Genomic DNA, 21,520 nt, shown 5'->3' on the forward strand with positions numbered 1-21,520 from the left:
TTAATCGATTAAGTAAGACTCGATTAGTGAACAATGATCCGTGCCGAATGAAATCGTTCTAATACATTATAATACATTATAATTTCTTTTGGTTACGATTTACATACGAATTAAATCCTCGAGAAGTCTTAATTTCAACCGTGGAATTAGACTAGAAGAATCATGGTAGTCAGCCACCTCGCGGTCTCATCGGCTACGCGTATCCTCTACGCGTATTTTCATTTGAGTCAATTCTTCAAACACGGAACCCCAAAACTTAATACCATAAGAATAGCTCATTCGTCGATCATCGTGGACCATCTAGCTGAGCTATATTTTGGCAAGCAGCAATCCCTACTTCCCTCCCACCCCCTTTCTCTCTCTCTTTCTCTTTGGAAAGGTCTCACTGACCGTGTACGATCCATCTCCCTGATACTCGGAATACTGGCGCGCGAGAAATCTGGCATAACCATAAAATGACGAGGGCCAGTGGGCATTTAACGGGTTCCCTAGAGGAGGCCACAGTGAGACCGATGGTAAGCACGGTGGCCAGAATTTAGCGTAATTCAGCGATTTCTGTGCAAACGGATCTTCTATTCCGATAGCGGGCGGAGAACTGTGCTGGACGACGGTCATCCCGGATCCGCGGAGGCTGCTCTCAGCTTTATTCCCGAAGGCGGCGCGATTGAATTTTATCTGCCGGTTGCGCCGTTACGTGTGTATATCGGAAATACACCGTGGCGACATGTAAATCCGGGAATACGTCGTTGGACGGCTGCCGTTGCGTTAAACAATGCCTTTTGTTTCAAACACACCCCTTGGGTCCGTGCTGAACCCACCACGGCTATCGAGGCAAAATCCCTCGACTGTATTTGACTTTCGATGCTGAACTCGTTGCAACTTTTAGACATCTCGGTTCTCACGACTCTCACGATCTCTCCACTTTAATAGGTGGTTGTTGATTCTAAAAATTGAGATCTCGTTCGTTCCCCCCGAACGGTTAAAGGGTTCTACGAAAGAAAATGTATATACACAGTGCGAACGATTAGCGAATTGCTACTACGAATGATTCTGTTGCAGATATTATCTGTCTGTTATTCGCGTATCCGAACTAAGAGCAGATTTTTCAGAGATTCGTGTCTAGCCTAGAATCTAGATCGATTAGACGGGTCCCGTTAATTCTCAAGCTTTGAATTAATCACCCGCTGTTAAAGACACAGTGAATCGATGATCACGTGTCCCGTGATCGATCTTCGTCGACGATTAATGCGTGCTAGCGGAGGCAGCACGGCCGAAAAGAAATGTCAAAGGGCGGGGAGAAATGGAATTAACCCGTGGGCGGCATGATTGATAGGATTAATAATGCGGCGTGGGGCGAGCCCTACGCCAAACCGATAAAACACCGTCAAAGACGGAATACTTTAACCCCGGATTAATAGGCCTGTAAACGGCGCAATGATTTCCATTAATATTCATGGGCTAGCGACGCGAAACGCGCGTATGATTTATAGAGTTTAATTTTCGCGCTCTGCGACACGCGCGCCTTCCCAATTTACCATGATACACCATCCTTGAATCCTGTCGTGGATCGGGAAAAATCGATTGGAGATTCGTGGAGAATAACCAGTCCATTTTGAAACTAAACAATTGTCACGAGAGCCAACAATTTCGCCGTTAAGTTAATATACAATTGGGAACGATTTCTTCTTAATTAAATATGGAAATATCGTACATCGACTCGCAAAAGTATTTCAATGCTAACATATAGAAAACTTTCGTATCTATGTTATATAAAATATAGAAAAACGTATTATATAGAACATATATAACGGTATCGCTAATGAAATTTCAAAATGTTTCGTACAACACACGTAATACGTGTATTCATAAAAGGCGTCTACGAGTGTTCGAAAACTTTCGTCGGGCTGCGTAGATATAAAAAAAGGAACGACGATGTATTTAAAAGTAAAAAGGGTTCGAAAAAAAACATTGTGTATTCTGTTTGAAACGAAAATAAGGCCGATCCGTTGGTTGCTATTCTGGTACGCGAGAAACAGGCGACGACAGGAAGCTCTGCGTCGTATCAACCCTTCTCCAGGTGCAGAAACCACCGATGACGTTGACCAAACATTTTCGAAAAGACGTCCATGCGTAAAGCTACTCAAGAGGCGTCGGCGGCGCCTTTGCAAAACTCGGGACTGGCTGGTTTCCCAAAGGAACCGCTACACGATGGTAATACGATCTTACGACAACCTAGCAAGAATTCTACGAGACAAAAGAGCTTTGCACATCCGAAAACCTTCACAAATTGACCCACGACAAAATTCTACGTTTCATCCATTAACGATTTCTCGTTGTTGAAGATTCGTGAAATAAAATTTCCGATCTATTTCGTTTCGTTTGGTCCGGCAGAACCTGAGCGCAGACTCGTTTTATCCGCTGGATGTTGTAACGAGTACTATATTCTGAGCATTTTACATATTTTCGCATATTACGTGCATTTTTTCGTCGTTAAATATCCCATAAACGCATAAGCAACTTTCACCGTGGATTTCGCGGTTCATTTGGTCGAAAGCATCTATGAAATTTTGCCAATTGCAGAAAGAAAACTTTAAAAGCAGTCAATTCGAAAGGTCTAGCAATTCTAACGTTCGATTACCGAACATTCGCCAAATATCCTAATCAAGAATTCTCGAGTGTTCGTTGCCCTGGCAATCTCTGTGTCGGAAATATCAACCCTCGTTTCGTCGAACCGTCGCGAAAGAGGGAAGGGAGGTCTCGACAAGGGAACGTCCGCATTGCGCAGCCTCTGGCATTCTTTATCGTTAAACGTTGTAACGCGCGGATGACAGAGGGGTTCCAGAGGCGGAAAACCAAAGTGGGAGAGGAGAACGTGGCGTGTGGAGGCGGCGGAAAATCGGGGGATCGAGGGCGGCGGTGGAGGGAGGATCGAGAATTCAAATACCGGCGCCATTAAACTGAATAACGAGGAGTGCTGCCGTTCGAAATATGAACACGGCTATGATTTGCGGCCTCGTAAACCCGTTCATAACGAATAATAATGTCACCAGGCGCGCGGTGCCCGGTCGGCCGAGGCCGCGACTCGGGGGCGTGTTCTCCCACCTGGAAATCCACCTACAATATCGCCAAGACTTTTTTCATGTCTCATAACGCCTCGACGCCTGAAATTAAATAATAAAATATACGGAACGGGAGGTAAGAACGCAGAAGGAAAACGTCGGTTACGTCGTTAATTCGCACTTACTTCCCCTTCTTCCACCGCTCTCTTTTTCCTTGGTGGTACGGACTTCCGGTTGCTTGGCGAATTCATTTCCCCCGTCCGACGAAATTTCCCTATTCAGAGATTGCTCGAGATATCTCGATGCTTAGAACGGAATTCGATGGCTGTTGAGTCTCGAAACGGAACTTTATACGCATCCGAACGCGTCCAATCGAATTTTTATCGTACGTTTGTCAATGAGGTCGAAGAAAATTTTAACGACTACAACGTTTGCGAAGCGTGTCTGCTTGTTAAAACGCGTTACGGATGATTTCACGGAAAATAATCACACCGGTTTACGAGCGTTCATCAAGTTGCCACACCTGTCACGGATAACGCTTCGATACCTTCGATTTATCATATCGCTCAGCGTGAGACATTCGGCAAATTCGGTATTTCTCACTCGACCAGAGAGAATTCCGTGTCGATGCCGGTTAAAGACGAATGCGACGAAGACGTTGATGCGTTACAGAGCAGGTTTGTCCGCTTCGCAGGTTAACGAGGATCGCTTTAAGCCGGAAGATAAGCGAGGCAGGTGCGTCGCGACGAATTTCAATAAATACTTACGCGCTCCTCTGTTCCGCGAACGACGATATCGCGGCTCGATCGGAAAACACGGAGCCAATCGAGCGGATAAACTCGATCGCTCGGCGATCCCGGAGTACAACATCTTTATCGGCCGATACCGCTCGCAAATTGCCAAGTTTAGCGCACGCCCGATCTGAATAACGTATAGTAATTTACTTGCCCGGCTGACACGCGAATATGAGCGTTCTCTTATCGACTAATTATACCGGTTAGTCGGAGGAAAGGACCCCCGAGCCCGTGTATCGACCATCAGCAATTTTTCAACGATGACAACAAGCTGATAAGAAGAACCGCACGGACAAGTAGATTAAGCCAATAAACGTCGAAGGTAATATAATATTTCGAAGGAGCAAATGACGGTGCAAGTTGAAAATCATGGAAAATATTTCCTGTTTACTCGTATTACCGTTTACTCCCGTTTACTATAATGGAAAACGTTCGAGCATCGATTAACAGAGTCCGAGGAATATTCATGACAGAAAAGAGGTTTGATCGACATATCGCGAGAGAGATTCTTTCATCGGACATTCTTCCCGAACGCGGCTGTATCAACGTATATCTCACATCGTACATATCATTCTACGTATCGTAGGCTACCAGGCGAGTAGAACATGTAGAACAGTAGAATGGCTCTATCGTATCGAATTTAGATTCCTTCGTTAGTCGGGATGCGAGTCGAGTTTCAAGTAGTTGAACGCTGCAAGTCGTGATAACGCGACAATAACAAACTGGTAGCAACGCACGCGTTTTCCAAGTTATGTATTCCGTTTATAGACTACCGGCAGTAACTGGCGTCTCTTGCACTCGTGGCTGGCCCGTTGGGACCTCTCCTATATACACCTAATAATGAAGATGTTGTTTTAATTGCCGGCTCGCGTGAGCATCCCGCTAATTAACGCACTCGCCACCGGTGACTACTACGGTACACTCCTCTTGACTCCACTCCCCTTTCCTCCGCGCGTTCTCCTCTTCGTTCGGCCACCGGTTTACACGACTCCTCTCGACGGATACACCGACGACTCTGATTGGCGTAGAACGCCTCGCATAATCGCTTCAACCCTTAACAATTTTCTTCGCGTTCGCGTAAATTCGCGTAAATTTCTTCTTCTTGTTTTTACATTTTTTTTCCTCGGTCCGTTTAAACTTGTTATGACGTTTAGAAGAAGAAGTGGCAAAATAAGATCACGATAAACGAAGTTGGACATTAGAATTTGAAATGGGCAGAGATTCGTTCGGAATAAGATGGCAATCTAACGAAATACGGCCGGCTCGCATGGAAGAATGCAAGTGAGAAACAGGTGATAACGCGTACAAGAAATTGCATTTTTTCTTCGTGTTACGAAACGCGAGAGGCTCCACTTTTTCTTCCTTTTTTGTAATTACCTTGCTTTTCTCGTCTCGTTTTATATTGTTTCATTCTCTTCTTTTATTTTTTTTTTTTTTTTTTTTTGCTTTTTTCTTGTTCCTAATGAATTGCAGCGCGGCTCCGCTTTGGAACGTTCCGTGCACAGGGAAAGAAAGAGAAAAAAGAGAGGGGAAGAGAGAAGAAAATATCGTTAGCGCTTCCCCCGACGATGCTGAAATTGAGTGGTAATTTACGGCGACGCCGTTGTTAATGAAAACGTGGCGAGCGTGATATTACGCGGGCTATTTAAAAATAAATTAATCGAATACATAATTCCGCGTTTATTACCGTCGCTGAAAAACACCGCATCAAGATACCGTGACACGCCGTATCGCCGCCAACCCGCTGAATACATCTCCATTTTTACATGCAATTACAGCCCGTGCAACATTAACGATCCGCTGGCTCCATTGTCGAATCGTTACTGGCGACAATTTTCACGATCCCTTTCTCACGTGAATTTCCCTCCTTCTCTTTTATTTCTTTCTTTTTTTTTCTTCTACCTCTTGCATGTAATCGCAACATAGAAATGACAATCAGTATCGGCTAATTGCAACTATAAATTTCTCTGAACGGGGCACAAAACTCGCGTTTGTTCCGTTTCGTGGCTTCGTCGGTGACGAGTTTGTTCTCAATTACTACGGAATCATCTTCTCACGGAATAAACATATCGTTACTTAATGTTCTCCTGGCGGCGTTCGCGAAACAAGAAACGAAACGCAAGAAGAAAAGGAACGAAACGAAAGAAAAACCGACTCAGTGAGCTGGTTGAAAAACAAAAGAACAAGAAAGGGAAGAATGAAAAAGGGGGAGAAAAAAGAGGAAGAAAAGAGAGGGAAAGGGGGACGCAGAGGGGAATAAGATCGAGCGTAATGAAACTCGCGCGTTCGCCAAAGAAACAGACGGACCGCGGTAGTGGTATCATTCGTCAAGTCTTAATTTCTCAATGAATCAGGCCCGTCTAATTAAGGAGCTTCGGCGGAGTCGAGCATGGATGGGCATTAGCATCCAGCGGGTCTGTAATTTGTGCCTCTCTTAATTAAATCATCCGTTAGCCAAACGGGCCCCACTCTCTTCTCTCTCGAAGAACAGAGTCCTCTTCGCAGTCTTGTCCGCTCCTCTCTGTCCCTCTACCCTTTCCCTCCTTCGTACTATTCTTTCTTTCCCTTTTTTCTTCTCTAGAAGGAACTTCCTCTCTTCACGAGAGCTGGTTCTCCTCTTCTTCTCCACCATCCTCGAACCGTACCACCGTTTTCGGCCCCACCTTTGTTTTTCCCCGTTCTTCTCCACTCTCTCCTGCAAGATCCGTGCAGACCTTCTTCGTCGCTCTTTTTTGCCCGGCTCTTTTTTTCAGGAGAATGCAAACAAATTTTATGGGCTGCGCCACGAGGACGCGCACCGTCGCCTTCTACCATCTTTCTTCTCCTTTTTTCAGTCTCGTGAACTTTACGGATCTTCTCGTCTCTGTCCTTTCCGGCCGCTTCAATTTACACGCTCCAATTTTTCCATAAGAACTGTGTACAAATACGTGAAAAATATTTCATTCTCGGATAAATAAAATTTATCCTCTCCTTCCTACCATCCCTTTCCTTCTTCGTTACTTTTCTTTCCTATCCTCCCTGGGATATCATTCTCTTTCTTTTACCTTCTACATTCTTCGATATTGACACGACTGTTCGCCGTCAACTAAATCGAATATTATTTTCATTTCGATACGATCCTTCCTTTATATGTTATATTTACTTCGTCTCTGCGTCGCCATTCGTTTTACGGTAGCTGGCCTCCGAATATTTTGTACGTTTTACGCAATTAACCACTCAACCCGTTCGGTTCGAGCCGCACTGAATCCGTGATCTTTAGTGTGCAGGGCATCCGTAAAATTCGGCGAATTTGCATCGACGCGAGATACGAAATCTCGTCGGCCAGTCTACGCGGCCACTGTTCGTGCCGATAATGGCGGCCGATCGCCGATTACCAGCCCCTATTACTTCATTAAGCTCGCCGACACGTAAATTCCTTGTCGCGACTTTAAATACTAACGAGCGAACCAGCCGATGCTCCCGGATGAACAGTTGTTCCGGCGATTACTTCCAGCCGATCGTCGGCCCAACCTAACCCCCTTCTCCCTTTTTCGATCCTGTTCCTCTAATTGCCTGCAGACAATCGAAGTTTTCCTTCTTTCTAATAACAGAATTATTTCTGCGTTAATATCGATGCAAGAATCACGCTGTTCCGTACAACCAACACGATCGTTTCTATAAATGAGTTTTAGATATTTTACTCGTTTCTTTCACCCTTGCTTCCAGCCTTGGTACTTTTGCCCCAGAGTCATTCATATACCATGTTCTTTCTATTTTATAAACTTTGCATTCTACAATTTTTACTTTATAGATTCTAAATTTTGCGTTATTATCTTAATACTTACGATTATACGGCATTTGTCCAACATTTTTTTCGTTTGAAAGAACGAGATTCAACCGAGTTTTCGTCGACTATTTTAATAGCGACGTGACGGGAAGAGAAGGGAAGAAAGGAGGCCTGGAAAGGGTCATCTTTGCGATCTTTTGCATCGAGGCGTACGAGGTGCGGGGGATAGCATAGGGTAGGCTCGATACGTTGCAAGGCCTTCCGCGTATATCGAAGATCGGGACAAAAGTTAGCCAGGGACACGAAGGAGACAGGCGGCAACAATGCCATGGCCCCCCGCGCTTCGAGCTCTAATATATTGCCGTTGGTCGCTTCGTAGCAAAAGTATTGGACCTTGTTAGGCCTACCTGTATAAGGGCCTGTGTAGGTCCATCCCTGCTCGTTCCCGTACGCACAGCCCTTTCCCTGACTCGGGGAATTTTAATGCGAAAAATTGGTTCCGCCTCCGGTTTTTTCGTTACGCCGAGGGATTCGATTTAACGTCGGCCGATTCTACGTCTCGAACTAGGTGTATTAATTCGGATACGCCTATCATCTTTCCAAGGGAACCGTTTCAAACTGTTCCATGATTTAAAAGTATCTTGCGATCGTTGCTCGTAAAATACTTGATATTCTTTGGATCGGTGATGCCTATTTTTTTGAAAACTATCCCCAAATAGCGATACAAGAAATGCATTGATAAGTTTAATTTAGAACCAAGATAAAGAGGAACTTTCTTCGAGGAAATATATTAACCTGGGAAGATCTCGGATACAATTTTTACCAATAAAGTTAACCGTAGTAAATCGTGCGAAACAAAGTTTCATCGCTCTCGCGTCAATCTCGCGTTTCGTATATTTTCCATGGCTTAATAAAAAAAAATTGAATAAAAAAAAAAATCTAGCGATTACCCGTATTCGAGGTCGTGTACACATTCTTAGGCGAGAAAACTCCGCGAGATCCAGTAGCAATCTCGATTATTCGACCAAGCTGGAGATCTATTAATCTTGATGAGCCACACGTACCCCGCGGGAATCCAGGCCGGCTTACCATCCGTGGCTAATAAAAATCGGTGGTAATCTTCCGCCGGTTTGACCAGCCAACACGACGATAAACAAACTAATAAAGCAACCCTCCGAGCTGGACGATTATCGTCGCCGTGAACGTGCTGCCTTTCCAAAATAGAAATCGAAATTTTCGACTGTATTTTTAATAAACCGACGGTACGGGGCTGTGGTGGTACGAAGCCACCCTCGAAGAACGATTATTCCATTACCACGGACTGGTGGGAAACGTATACAACGAAATCGTCGCGTGTAATCTCTCGGCCTGTAATAACATTCCTCGATTTGCATACGGGCGGAGGTTAAGTCATGAATTTATTGCCACCCCGTGTGTGCACGCGTGCTATACCAAACGTACATCGATGTGTGGCCATGGGTAGATTGGCACGCGTGCGCGAGTATTAACCTGACACGCGTAATATGCGTGTCCGTTACCGTACACCTATATCGGGACCGATTATTAATTTCTGCGGACGCTGGAAGGGACGTCGCCGAACAAGGGCTGCTGGGATATTGCGCGATATTATATGATAATGAGGCGTGGTTAATCGATAGGGGATTCATACGGATAACGCCTATCAACGGGCAAATTCCGGCGGTTATCGTTAAATTGCGAAGATTCGTGCAATTCATTTTACGTATAACTTGTTTGAAAGGATCGCGTTGTAATTTTGTATAACGTTTTAATACCATCGCATTCAGTCACGCAAACGTACATGTATATTCGTCATACGTACTAACACCTTATCGAACTTCATCGAAGAAACGTGAAATCTAAAAAATTGTTACTTCTACATTCGTCTTCGATAACGCAAACGAACGCGCGTCGTATAAATAACGTGTACACTTATATCGGACATTGTCGAAAAGTTTCCATTGTAATCCGACGACCTCCATTCATCCACACATTTTTTTCCCCGACAAAATTCATAGCAACTCAAACAAAGAGGGTTTGACACCCTCCTTCACCAAAAAATCCCATCATTTTCAAAATTTCCCAGTGGCGCTGTTTTTCACCGATCATTACCCGTCATCGTCGTGCGAAAAGCAAACACTACGGATGATTTTTACGACTGGAAACGAACCGTCGGACCAGCAAACGTATCATCGAAATCCGACGTTTTAATCGTGTTTACCGGGGCTTTAACTACGGATTAACTTCTGCGGCCACTTTCAGCTCCCCCGCGGTGAGAAACGGGATTCACGATGGGGCAGCCAGTTCTTTCAACCCCTCGTCGGGACGATGAGGGAGGAGAGCATATGCCACGAGACACGGGGATAACGATGCCATAGAAAAAGTACGCGGTACGTTACCGGTGTTTAACGCGCGTGCGAGTTTCGAGTATTCGAGGACCGAGGGTGAAGAGACAGACGTCATAGGCCGCCAATTGACTCCTATTGTCGCGCGAACGCCACGCGTGGTATTTTCGGCGCGACCGGCATCGACACTCTGTGCCTTTGTTCGTCAATCGCGATTTTACGATACACCGGTTGCCGATCGACTCGTCGCGCAATTCCAAGCGTTCGATATCGTGGTGGCTGGAATGGCTCGAGGAATCCGCGTGTCCATTAACGAGATATGCTGACCGGTGAATGGCTATTAATGGGTTCGATTCAGACTCGCATCTTGCTCTGTTCTTGTCTTTCAGCGGCGTATTCGAACCAACTATTTAACAGGTCTGATTCAGACGCTCGGAACGAGGAGTTCTTTCACCGTCTATCCTCGTTCAACGGAAGAACACGGCACCTGCCTAATTTCTATCGTTTACCCGTTACGGTCTTATATTTCATTGAAACAATTCATTTTCCTTTTCACCTTCCGACGCTTTTCCCCTCGATCTCGTGGATAATTATCTCTTCGCTCGAAAACCTGATAAAACTGACAGCTTCAACGAGCGTGAAATATCGAAAGCAAAGACGCAAAGAGATCCTGAGAGCTTCCAGTCGAGTCGTAAATACATGCTCGGCATTCGATGATTTCTCGACCATTCTCCAGGAGTGTGAAGTGTTTCCGGTGACGAAGAGCAGCGATAAATCGATGAAAAATCACCGGGAACAGGCACTTCACGCCACCGGGTTTTCACCGATCTACTTTTTTTTCCGTTTCCACTCGAGGATCGTGGTGTATCACGTGCAGCCGACAGAACGTCGCTCGAGCGCCTCGTTAATTATTCCTCTTAACGGTAAGCCGATTTCACGCTTTGTACCGCGCCGACTCGCGAACACGGGACCCCCGATGGCCGGGACAAAAGGGAGAAATTGAAAAACGACGTCCGCCTACATTACGAAGAGCGGTTATGCGTGTATCCGCCGGCTCGACGCGGTGCTTCGACGCTTAAGAGACTCTTCGGCACACGATCTCCTCTCGTTGTGAATTATAAGTTGAACTACACGCAGTTTACTACGTGTAGGATAAATATTGACTATCGATTCGGTGCAACTGGTTTAGCTTCGATAGAGTTTGCTCGAGCGAAAGGAATTTATCGTGAAGTTGTATACTTCAGAGCGAATCGATGCAACGTTTTAATTCTCCTTGTTAAAAAAGATTTTAAATTAGAATCTTTCTATTAAGAGAACATTATGTATATATCGGTACGTTTTCCTATGGATGAAGCAAGTTGGTTGTAGCGAATCGTCGATAATTCCGACAGAAGGAGAATACCTTTTTACTTATTGCAATTAACATTTGTTGGATCGATGTTTTTGAACTTTCGTCTCTCAACTACGAAACTCTATGATTTTGTACTCTGGGATATCAACAAAATTACTAGCGATGTATTGATGTAAATTTGGACGGCTCGTAGCATCTATCGCGGTATGACTACAGTTCGTCGAAAATTAATCCCTCCTGGCCCTGGTTGCCAAACAAAACGAACCGAAACGTCACCACCTTCGATCTTCTTTCGAACCCTTCGATCCTCTCAACGATCCCGTACAAACAACCAATCATCGATTACCAACGAGCAAGAAAACCACCTCTGTCGTTGTACAGGCATGAAAACGCATTTTATTCGACACGGTACGATCACGAGGTGGCAAGAACACGCAGTAAAAATAAGCAGCATGCGCAGAAGGGTTAAGAATGACTCGTCGATGCGTTTCCGAGGCCGTGACTCTTCTCTCCTTTCAGGCAGAGAAAGAGAAGGTGAGAGGTGAAACGAGCGAGAAGAGACTGCGAGTATGGGGATACAGGTGGGGTTAATGCGGCTAATAAGAGAGAAAACAAAAGGCGAACCAAGACGAGGCCACAGAGCCGGCATGCGCGTCCGTACTAATTACGAGGAGCATTGGCGCGGGCCCTCCGAGAGAAAATTAAGTAGGCTTAATTAAACCGGGGCTAACAATATGTATTTAAATTGGCCGGAGCGTCTTCAATCCCTTCTGCCACGGCACGCAATGCGTGCCCGCGTAAATAGAACCGCCAGGCTTTGTTATTTCAATGAGATATTCCTGAGCAGATTGACGATTGAAAGGCTAAAACCTTTGAAGATGATGAAACAAGGGAGACATTGTCTTTGCTCGATCTTTTATCGAGCTTTCTCGATGCGTCACACTTCTAGTCGATCATTTTGCTCGAAATTTTTCTACCGTCTTTTTTCTTTGCTTTTGAGAAACGCCGAGGGGGAAAAGGATCGTTCCTCGAAGGAAATTTCCATCGAAACACAGTTGGCGTTTAATAAAATGATTATTAAGAAACGCTTTACGAGAGTCGCAGACGTAGCGGCGTGACGAGCCGTGACGAATACACGTAAAGAGGCTAACGATCGAAACAGACGGGCATGATGCATCGGTTTCGACAGTGTTGGCACTTGTCATTTCAACCGGTTCTAATAAAGTCCCTGAGCGAAGCGAGCCAACGCCTTTGAAACTTTACGTTCCATCGATGTCTTAATTATCGCGTCGCGCATACCCTGCCTCGTAAATAGCCGCCAGTGAGGTCTTAATTAAGCAGCGCGGATTCATTAATCCACCGCTAACTCGATAACGGCACACCGTCGTCCTATTTGCAGTCTCGCGTAATTCGTCGATTCATTGTCGTCTATTTGAAAGCGAGCCACCCCGAAATCAAGCAAACAGGAGCAACCACGGCAGTTCTCCGATTACAAGATTCGCCGATCCCGTGACCACGCGTTTTTCGCTTTCTCAACAACCCAGAGATCTCATTAACGGACGAGCAGAAGGGCGGTGCGCAAAGGGAAAAAGAGAGGGAACCCGGACGACGGCGTAAGATTCTGTAGGGCCAAGATTCGCGGCGCGGCGTTGGCCAAAGATCCAACCTAATAGAGTCGTAGCCGGTACAGTCGCTGTCAGAAGCGGTGGTCGACCGCCACAAATCATAAGATTAGAATTTTAAATTCGCCGCGGACGCGTCGGGCCAGGGCTCTGGCTTGGCCACGTGGTACGATCCGCGTGGTTGGATTCCCTCGAAATCTCGATTCACGATCTCTTGGTTACACTGGCGGCGTGCAGGGGAGAGATAGATAGATAGATAGATAGAGAGAGAAAGAGAGAGAGAGAGACCCACGTCTCACAGAGGTAAACTCCGCACTGGCGGCCGAATAAAAATCGAACGGGCCGCACGGAATTTGAATAACGACCATTGTACGCGGGACTCGCGAGGCCGACCCCATTCGACGACCATCCCGGACCGGTCCGTTTCGCGAACCCTCCGATGGATTGGCGACTTTTATTCTCAAACGATCCCCCCGCGTCCCACTCTGGTAATCTTTTCATGTCAAGCGCGCTTTATCTCCGGTCCTCTTCGTTCTCGTGGCTGCGATCGATGAAAGGTTTTGCAGTGTCGTATGTTCTGGAACTGGTGTGGTCGAATGGAGAGGAGAATTAGCGGGGAAACGTTGCAACGAAACTTCGTGTCCGTTGGTCTGAAATACGGAGAAACACGTAGAAAGTGATCGAGTAACGTGATCACGCACCGAAACGGTTTCCCAAGAATGCTCGCCTTTTCCAGTCATCGTTACCGCTACGGTCCGGCTAATTACGACATTAACATCGACTCGATCCAGCGATAGATCGTCGGAAGAAGGAGGATAGAAGAAGGATGGAGGAGAAGCGAGGCAGGTCACAACGTGGCAAAGCAGGCCAGCAGGCTGGTGCGTGTAACGATGGCATGCCCCACGTGTCCAATCAGCGTGTTTCTTTGCCGAGGCCACCACGGGCCGCCGGTGCAGCGGAACCCTTGCTGGCGATCCCACAACGAGGGATAAAAGAAAAGCCTAATCAGCATGCGTCCCGTCCAGCCAATTAGAAATACTCTGTTTTACCGACTGTCACCGTGGATCGCGTATTGAGTTGTATCGGCCGAGTTATGTTCGCTTCGTTAGTCACCGATCCCCGAGCCACCGCACCCGTTCGATCCCTCTCTTCCATCGAATCCAAGTCCACCGGCGACCATCTCTTCGTCCTTCTTTCTTCACCCGGACTTTTTCCCCTCCGCCTCTTCGTCCCACGGAGAGATCGACGTACACATCGACGACATCGGCGCACACCCACACGAACGATCAACACACAGGGCACAAGGATCTCTCCCTCCGTACGGTGGATTCTGTATGGGCCGGTGCTTGATTTACGGCCAACGAGACTCGGGTCTCGGGAGCGGAGCTCTCTCGGTAGTAAGAGAGGACTGCTAATAGTCCCTTCCATGGGCTGCGCTGCGCCTGGCCCGCAAATATTCCGCTCTCTAATTGGAATTGATTAGGAGGGGCCCCGGACTCGTTCGCGGAATAAAGACGGAATTGCTGCCCGGCCAACCGGTGTCTCTTTTCTCTCTTACGCGCCTTCTCTCGTTCCGTTTCTCTCCCCTGCAGCCAAGAAAAAATCCGGCCAGACGAGCGCAACGATCCGGCAGCCCGTCGCTGCGTCCATGTCGCGAACCAGGGTGCACAGGCCCCAGCACCCTATTAGCTGCTCCCAGTCCACGCAAAAATCACCCGTTCCCTGTCCGCGCATGGAATTTCACAAGGATATCGTTATTCGCGCTGTCTATCCTTCGACGGTGCAATTAGCGGATGACATCCTACTCGGCCGTAATACGTTGTTTCTTTCTACGTATTTGGCTTCTTCGCGGTTTCACGAAGAATTCCATCCATCCATCCATCCATCCATCCGTCCGTCCGTCCGTCCGTCCATCCATCCATTCATCCATTCATCTATCGACGAAGCGATTAATACGATAATACATATCCCAAGCGAAAGTCTACGTATGTTCGATGTTTGAATTCTGTCGGAGAATTTTCCCGGGGAAACTCTGCAACATCGTCTCGCAGAGGTCGATCGGTCTTTCGCCAAACGGACGGCGTATTACGAACGAAATCAGAGGGTAGAGAATCCAGCCCGAAGAAATATGCAAATGACGCAGTTCGAGCCTGATCGAGGTACTTCTCTTCTCTCCCATAGCGCGAACGAGAAGATCCCTTACCCAGGATCCCTCCTCCTCTCCTTTTCCATCTTCCTCCGTCTTCGCGCGAGCAACCCGTCTCTTGCCCGGGGACGTCGCCGGGACCGTCTCATTTTATTTTCGCATCCAAGGCGCGCTCGTTTGCTATCTCAGTTCAACGCTAACGAGCCTGTTAGCAGCAATTATTCTAATTAATATCTCCCCCACTCGACGACGAGCGGAGCGGAACAGGGAACGGTGCTACGCTCGCGTTTCGCCGTACGTCTTTCTCCAACAGTCGACAACCCTTCGAACGTTTCTCGGGCTCGTTCTTCTCGCGGCCGGCACGGCCCTCGTTCCGAGGCGGACGCGACAGAATCAGAAGCAAGGCGCGAGCGAAACGAGGACGGAACGAGGCGAGCATCACCGAGCTTTACGATGCTCCTCAGCGAGGTTTTTGCGTTCGCCGCGTGATTGGCTATTACCGTCTCCTTCCTCGTCGGTTATATAGCGCGCGGAGCCGCGCAGGATTGAGTCCTCTTCGCCTTCTCCTCCTCCTTTTGTCTCTTCCTACCGTGCCATTCTCTTCTCGCTGTAGAGAACCAGCCTCGAGAGCGCCTCTCGCCCGTAAACCGTTCTTCTTCTTCTTCGTCTTGTCCTTCTTCCGCTTCTGCATCCTCTTTTCCTTCGTCTCTTCCTTCCTCCTAACCTACGAAGCTCTACAAAACGGGACACATTCGCGACGGCCGAAAGGAGAAAGCAGAAGAAGAGGCAGCCCCCTTCCGGCTCTGCCTCTAATTGTGTTTGCTCTCGCGTTTAAGGCATTTTTCGAGAGTCGTCGCCGCCGCCGCCGCCGCCGCCGTCGCCGCTGCCGCCGCCGCCGTTGCTGCCGCCACGTTCCCTTGGTTCGCGAGGCGAGTCGTTATATAGCCTGGCCAGGGTTCAACGTCGGGGTCGCTGCTCATTCGTGCCTCCTCTCTCTTCTCCTCCGTTCATTCTCGATCCCTCGATCCCTGGCACGCAGCCTGCGTCTCTGCTCCACGAATTCGACGTGAAATTGCCAGCTCGACTGGAATTTATATAGCCTTCGGCCATTTCCTCCTTCGACGTCTCTATTCTTCTCCGTGCACATCTACGAGGCAACGGACAGAAACGATATCTGTACGCTTTGGGATTTTTATTACTTTTCCACGAACTTTTCGAACTCTACGTTTCTTCCTCTAGCTTACACACCTACACTCATCGCGATATTTTGCTCTTCCTTTTTATCATCCATAAGGAAATCAGATCCGTTCGTTCCCGTTGGTGAATCGAAAGTACGATCGAAGAACGTTCGGTCTCGTAATACGACGAGTTAATGGAGAAGGAAATGGGTGCCCGACGCGGAACGCCGCGCTACGCCAATGATCCTTATCGGAGCTGGTACTGGAAGCGCCGGCTACCCGAACGGAAGCTCAATTGCATCGTGGACGGGGCTCGTCCGCAAACGATACGACCGGCACGTAGCCAATGCGATTGAAGCTAATTTGAAATTTTAAAGCCGGGACCCGGCTTAGGGTCGGCGAAATAAAAGAAGAGGCGCGGGGGAGGAGGAAAGCGGCCTGGGCCGGGAGATCGAAGAAACGAAAAGGTGCGCTCCGCTCGGCGGACTCGGTGGAGTCGGAGAGAAGAATGGCCCCGCGAGACCACGAGAAACAACCGGAAAGAGAACGAAAGAGACGGAGCAGAGGTGCAGAAGAGGGATAGAGGCAGAAAAGGGAGGATGAAAGTGGGTGTAGGTTCTGCGGCTGACCGCAGACAGATACTAGAAGGACGGAGAAGAAAGGAGCACCGTGGCCGAGACAGAGAAGCAGACTGAATTATCGTGATATTTAAATTAACAAATGACATTCTGCATTACCATAGCCTGTCCGCGGCTCGCCCCCTATTGTACCAGCTTCGAATTCTCCGACCGTGGTCCAGGGACGAAGACGTCTAGCCAAAACGACGCGACCGTCCGGCTCCCTTCCGTCTAATGCCTCGATCTTTGAATTCGGCGATCGCTACACTTGTATCCGCCATTTCTTCGATCCTGTAATATCCATAAAATTATATTTCAAGCTATGAATTTACCAGTGCGAGTTCGTATGCTCGTACGAAGCAGCGAAAACGATGTTACTCTTCTCTTACTCTCGTAGAACGCGTTGAAATATTCGAATTTATGGAACACCGTTAATAACGCAATTTCTCAATAACAGCGATATTAACAACTGTACGCAAACGAACGAACGTAACGGCGTTGATTTAATTTCCAAACACCCCGGTATCTCTCGATCGACGTTCGCGATTATCGATCGTCCGTGTCTTTTACGTGGGCCCTTCTCCGAGAAACGAAGTTTACTACCGAATCGAGCGATTTCTGCCTGCGAGATACCAGCTTTTTCGCTCGGATTTAACGAGCGTGCGGCTCCCTACCGGACCGTATCTCAGAGCAACTACCCTAAACAGCTAATAATCCTGGTTGCGGGTCGGCCATCAAAGTCGTGATCGGCAGGGGATCGAAAGCAAAACGGATCGTTCCAAGTAATTACAGACCCATGCGAGACCTGCTTGGTTTTAATGCCAACGATGAAATAATTATCGACCGAGATCGGCTACCGTTCAGCGCGAACAAAATTTGATCTATTCGCCGTTTAGATTGGATTTAACTGGCAACAACGCAAAACAAACAAAATTCGACCATCGAACGATCATGGTCCTGTAATCTGCAGCACCCTTCCACCATTTAGATAGAGAGCATATCTCTGAAAGTGTATCTCTCAGGATGCTGTCCAGATAAAAAATATGCACCTAAAGGTATTTCAATAAACGAACCCCGTAAAAAAAGACCCTCTTAATATCATCATCCTGTAATACGATTATCGCGATATTACTCGTAACCGCCTTAAATAATAATTTTCAATGGGGAAAATGCTCTCGGGCGAAATTTCACCCACGATAGCGTTAGCTTTTCGCGATAGCTTCTAAAAGATTCCCCCCTCTATCCTTCGCTCCCGGCAACACCTCGTAGTTTAAGATGTCTATCGACGTATCGCTCGAGTATCGAGCCCACAGCCACGGATTTCGAGCATAGCAAAGGACGCCGAGTTGCTTCGATCAAAGGGCGAAGCGGAATGAATCTTCGGCATGGAAAAGACTTTCGACAGAAGTTTAACATACGGCTGCGGCTGTCGAGACTAGGCTGCTGCGAAACGAGTAAAATGGATCCATCTACCATGCTCGTAGATTCTGCGGAGGAAACGTGTCCTTGGCGTTGGTAGCGCGGCGCATAAACTCGGACGGGTTGCTCCCTGGCCAGGCCGACACGGTGGCTCTCTCGCGGTTGCCCACGTTGCAGCCACGTGAACAAAGGGTGGACACACCTACATACGTTCTCACCACGGATTCGCCGGGACAAAACAAACCCGACACGTCGCGACGACGACTACGAAGACAACGACGACGACGACGACGACGGTGACGACGGTGACGACGACGACGGCGACGATGACGTTCCCCTTCGTTCGTCGGTGTTCTTCGCGACGTTCGGGTGGCGACCGTGCGAGCAGAGGAGGACGAGGCACAGAAGCCTTTCGAAGACGACCACGAACGACGACTAACAACAGGAAGAAGAGGATGAAGCGAAGAGTCGCGGTGTTGGGCGAAGAGGCGAAGAGGCGAAGGAAGGAAGGAAAGAAGGAAAGGAACGGAAAGTTGGCAACGCTAGAAAAGAGAAAGAGTAGAGGCGAGTGAGAGGAGAGAGAGGAAAAGTATCCGAAGAGTCGACGAAAGGAAACACAGGCCTCGGTAGAAGGAGACGGAATGGAAGAGAAGGAAAAAGACGACGAAGAGGAGGAGGAAAGATGGAAAGAGAAGAGAGAGGAGGGAAAAGGAGCGCGGTGGTTGCGCTCCACACCGTGGTGTATACCGAACTGAAAGATCTGGTCGTTGAGATAGCGGGGTGATCTGTGAGGCCCGGTGTGTGGTACCCCTTTCGCGAGCTGCTGCACGCTTTCGCAAAGGGGGCTGCTACGATCGAAAGGGGCCATCGAACGTAACCGTGAACAGGGAACGGGAGAAGGAGAGCGGAAAGACACGGCGAGCACACCGACGCGGCGCAGGGAGGCGGAGGTAAGCGAGGATCCTTTCAGGAGGAGGCGGAGTGTGTGTGCAGCTTACGTAGCCTCGCGGACCCTCCAAGGAGCTCTCTGGGATTGAGACGTTGTGGCCTCTTTGTACCAGCCGTGATGCTTTCGGAGCACCGTATTTACGAGTAACGCCGTGTAACCGTGCGCTTGCCAACCGACCGCCCTCTCAATCCCCTTTCTTTTCCCTCCTCCCTCGCTATTTCTTTCCTTCTTCCGTTTGTTTCCGTTCGTACGCCTCTTTCGATCTTGGCTCGGTCGACTATTTCACGGACCTCTCTGTCTTTCTCCGCGCTCAGAACGCGGTGCACATTTGAATTCCAAGAAAACGTATCCACCTCGCGATGGCGAACACTGGTTGTATGTCGTGTTAGTTTTCGTTGGTAAATGCTGAACAAGATTTCGCCATCCAATTTCGTTTCAAGCAGATTTTTAATGAACAAACGATGCGTCGATCGATAGTGGTACCGATATCGTAAAGCCGCGCAAGTCCAGAAAATCCGAAAGAAAGACATCGGAGCGAACAACGAGTTTCCACGGCACCAAAAGTAGTTGATTTTCGAGACTGACGCGGGTAAGCCAGGAGGAAAGTCTGATCGCGTTACTTGGCCGTTACTTTCCCGTGGAAAAAGCTCCGATTGAGATATCGCGGTTCATCAGCTTAGCAAAAGGCGGATATCAATCTACCTCAGCGCTCCGGGTCCGGGAAGGAAAATTGAAGATTGAGACATCGCCGGTTCGCTGTATCGGCCATGATGCCTTCGAGGCACCATATTTACGAGCACCGCTGAATAAACGAACGCTCGCGAGCTCTCTCTCTCTCTCTCCCGTCCACCTCTCTTTCTCTATCCTGTCTGGTTCGTTCCCCGGTGGATCGAGGCAGGCTGCGCCACTAGATCGCGGCGCATTTGAATTCGAAGGAAATGTACGATCGGTTAGACGGCGAGGACCGTAAGTCGTTCCATCGTGACGAAGAAACGAGGGCCTGAACGCTGCTTGACGCCGATGCTTCCCGGACTATGTCGGCGTTTTTAATGCGCCGTCGATCCGTACGAATAAATCGTCGATCCACGGTCCATAGCCGCCGGTACACACCGATATACCGCGATATCTAACGGTTAATTAATACGTTCTGCTTGTCGGCCACGACTCCGCTTCTCCTCTTGCTCTCCTCTTCCGTTCTTCTTCTCTCTTTCTCTTTGTGTCCTCCTCGTAAATACGTTCATGTAGCCGTGCGAGAATTAATTTCGCGCATGACGAGGATGCTAATGCGTTTCGTATTTGTAGCGGTGTCATTTATGCAAATGATCGTTCGGCAAGAGTTTGATTATTGGTTTCAGCTATTAGTTGCCGGTTTTTGCGTTGCGTGTCCAACGTTTTATTGTCTGTTGAATAGTTCTCGCGTGTCTTTCGTATTTCGTCTCGATAAAGCTAGGAAGAACAATTCGGCTGGAAATTTAGTCGCACGTTTAAGGGGAGACGTTTAAACGAATGACGCGTGGGTTAGAAACAGTGCACGACTTTTATCACCGGTAGGAGTGTCGTTTCGTTGCGTCGACAGGGTGTGCTCAACGATGATTTAGAATTCTTAAGATTAACGCATTTTCGCGGGATCCTATCAATAGAACCGCGTCACGCCCCTCGTCGGTCGTCGGCTGGCAAAGATTCCTAAAAACTTGACCGTCGTTTTCACCGGAACATGCTGTAGTAAATCTCTCCGGAAATATCGAACAATACCGTAACTGTATTCGGCGGGTTTTGCTAATGATTCACGCTTAATATTCAACCGCGCCGACACCAGCTTCAAACGATAAGCGAAATAACGAACTCGAAAGATATCGACCGTTTCGCTTTAAGTCCTAATCTAACTACAACCCATCGACCAACTCACCCTTCCCGCAAAGACTATACCCCGTAAGAGGATCGGATCAGCTTCTTTACGTTCAACGCAAAAGTCCTTCCTTAATTAACCGGCCGGTGACACAATCGAGCTTTTCGTCGATAAAACGAAACGAGACGAACATCGATGATTGACATCGGTCGTAAACGAACTACCATAGTCCGGAGGATTAATCATTCTTTCTGCGTGAACCCTGTTTCCAACGATGGAGAACGATCTGCTCAGGGGTGGCCCGAGCGGATCGGTCTCCTATCTTCGATATCGCTGCTCCATCGGACGAGCGGTCGCCTTTGACGCGAATGACTGGCTCTAATCCGCTAACATAGACAAACAAATGACAA

General features: G+C 48.0%; 1 protein-coding gene across 1 annotated transcript in view; it reads left to right on the top strand.

The window, feature by feature from the left end:
- LOC126919739 (homeobox protein MSX-1-like) overlaps nucleotides 1–21,520 on the top strand; it is a 74,759-nt gene that overhangs the window by 35,351 nt on the left and 17,888 nt on the right. The gene's annotated exons all lie outside the window — the stretch shown is intronic.

This window comes from Bombus affinis, chromosome 8, assembly GCF_024516045.1.
Source record: "Bombus affinis isolate iyBomAffi1 chromosome 8, iyBomAffi1.2, whole genome shotgun sequence".
Taxonomy (NCBI): domain Eukaryota; kingdom Metazoa; phylum Arthropoda; class Insecta; order Hymenoptera; family Apidae; genus Bombus; species Bombus affinis.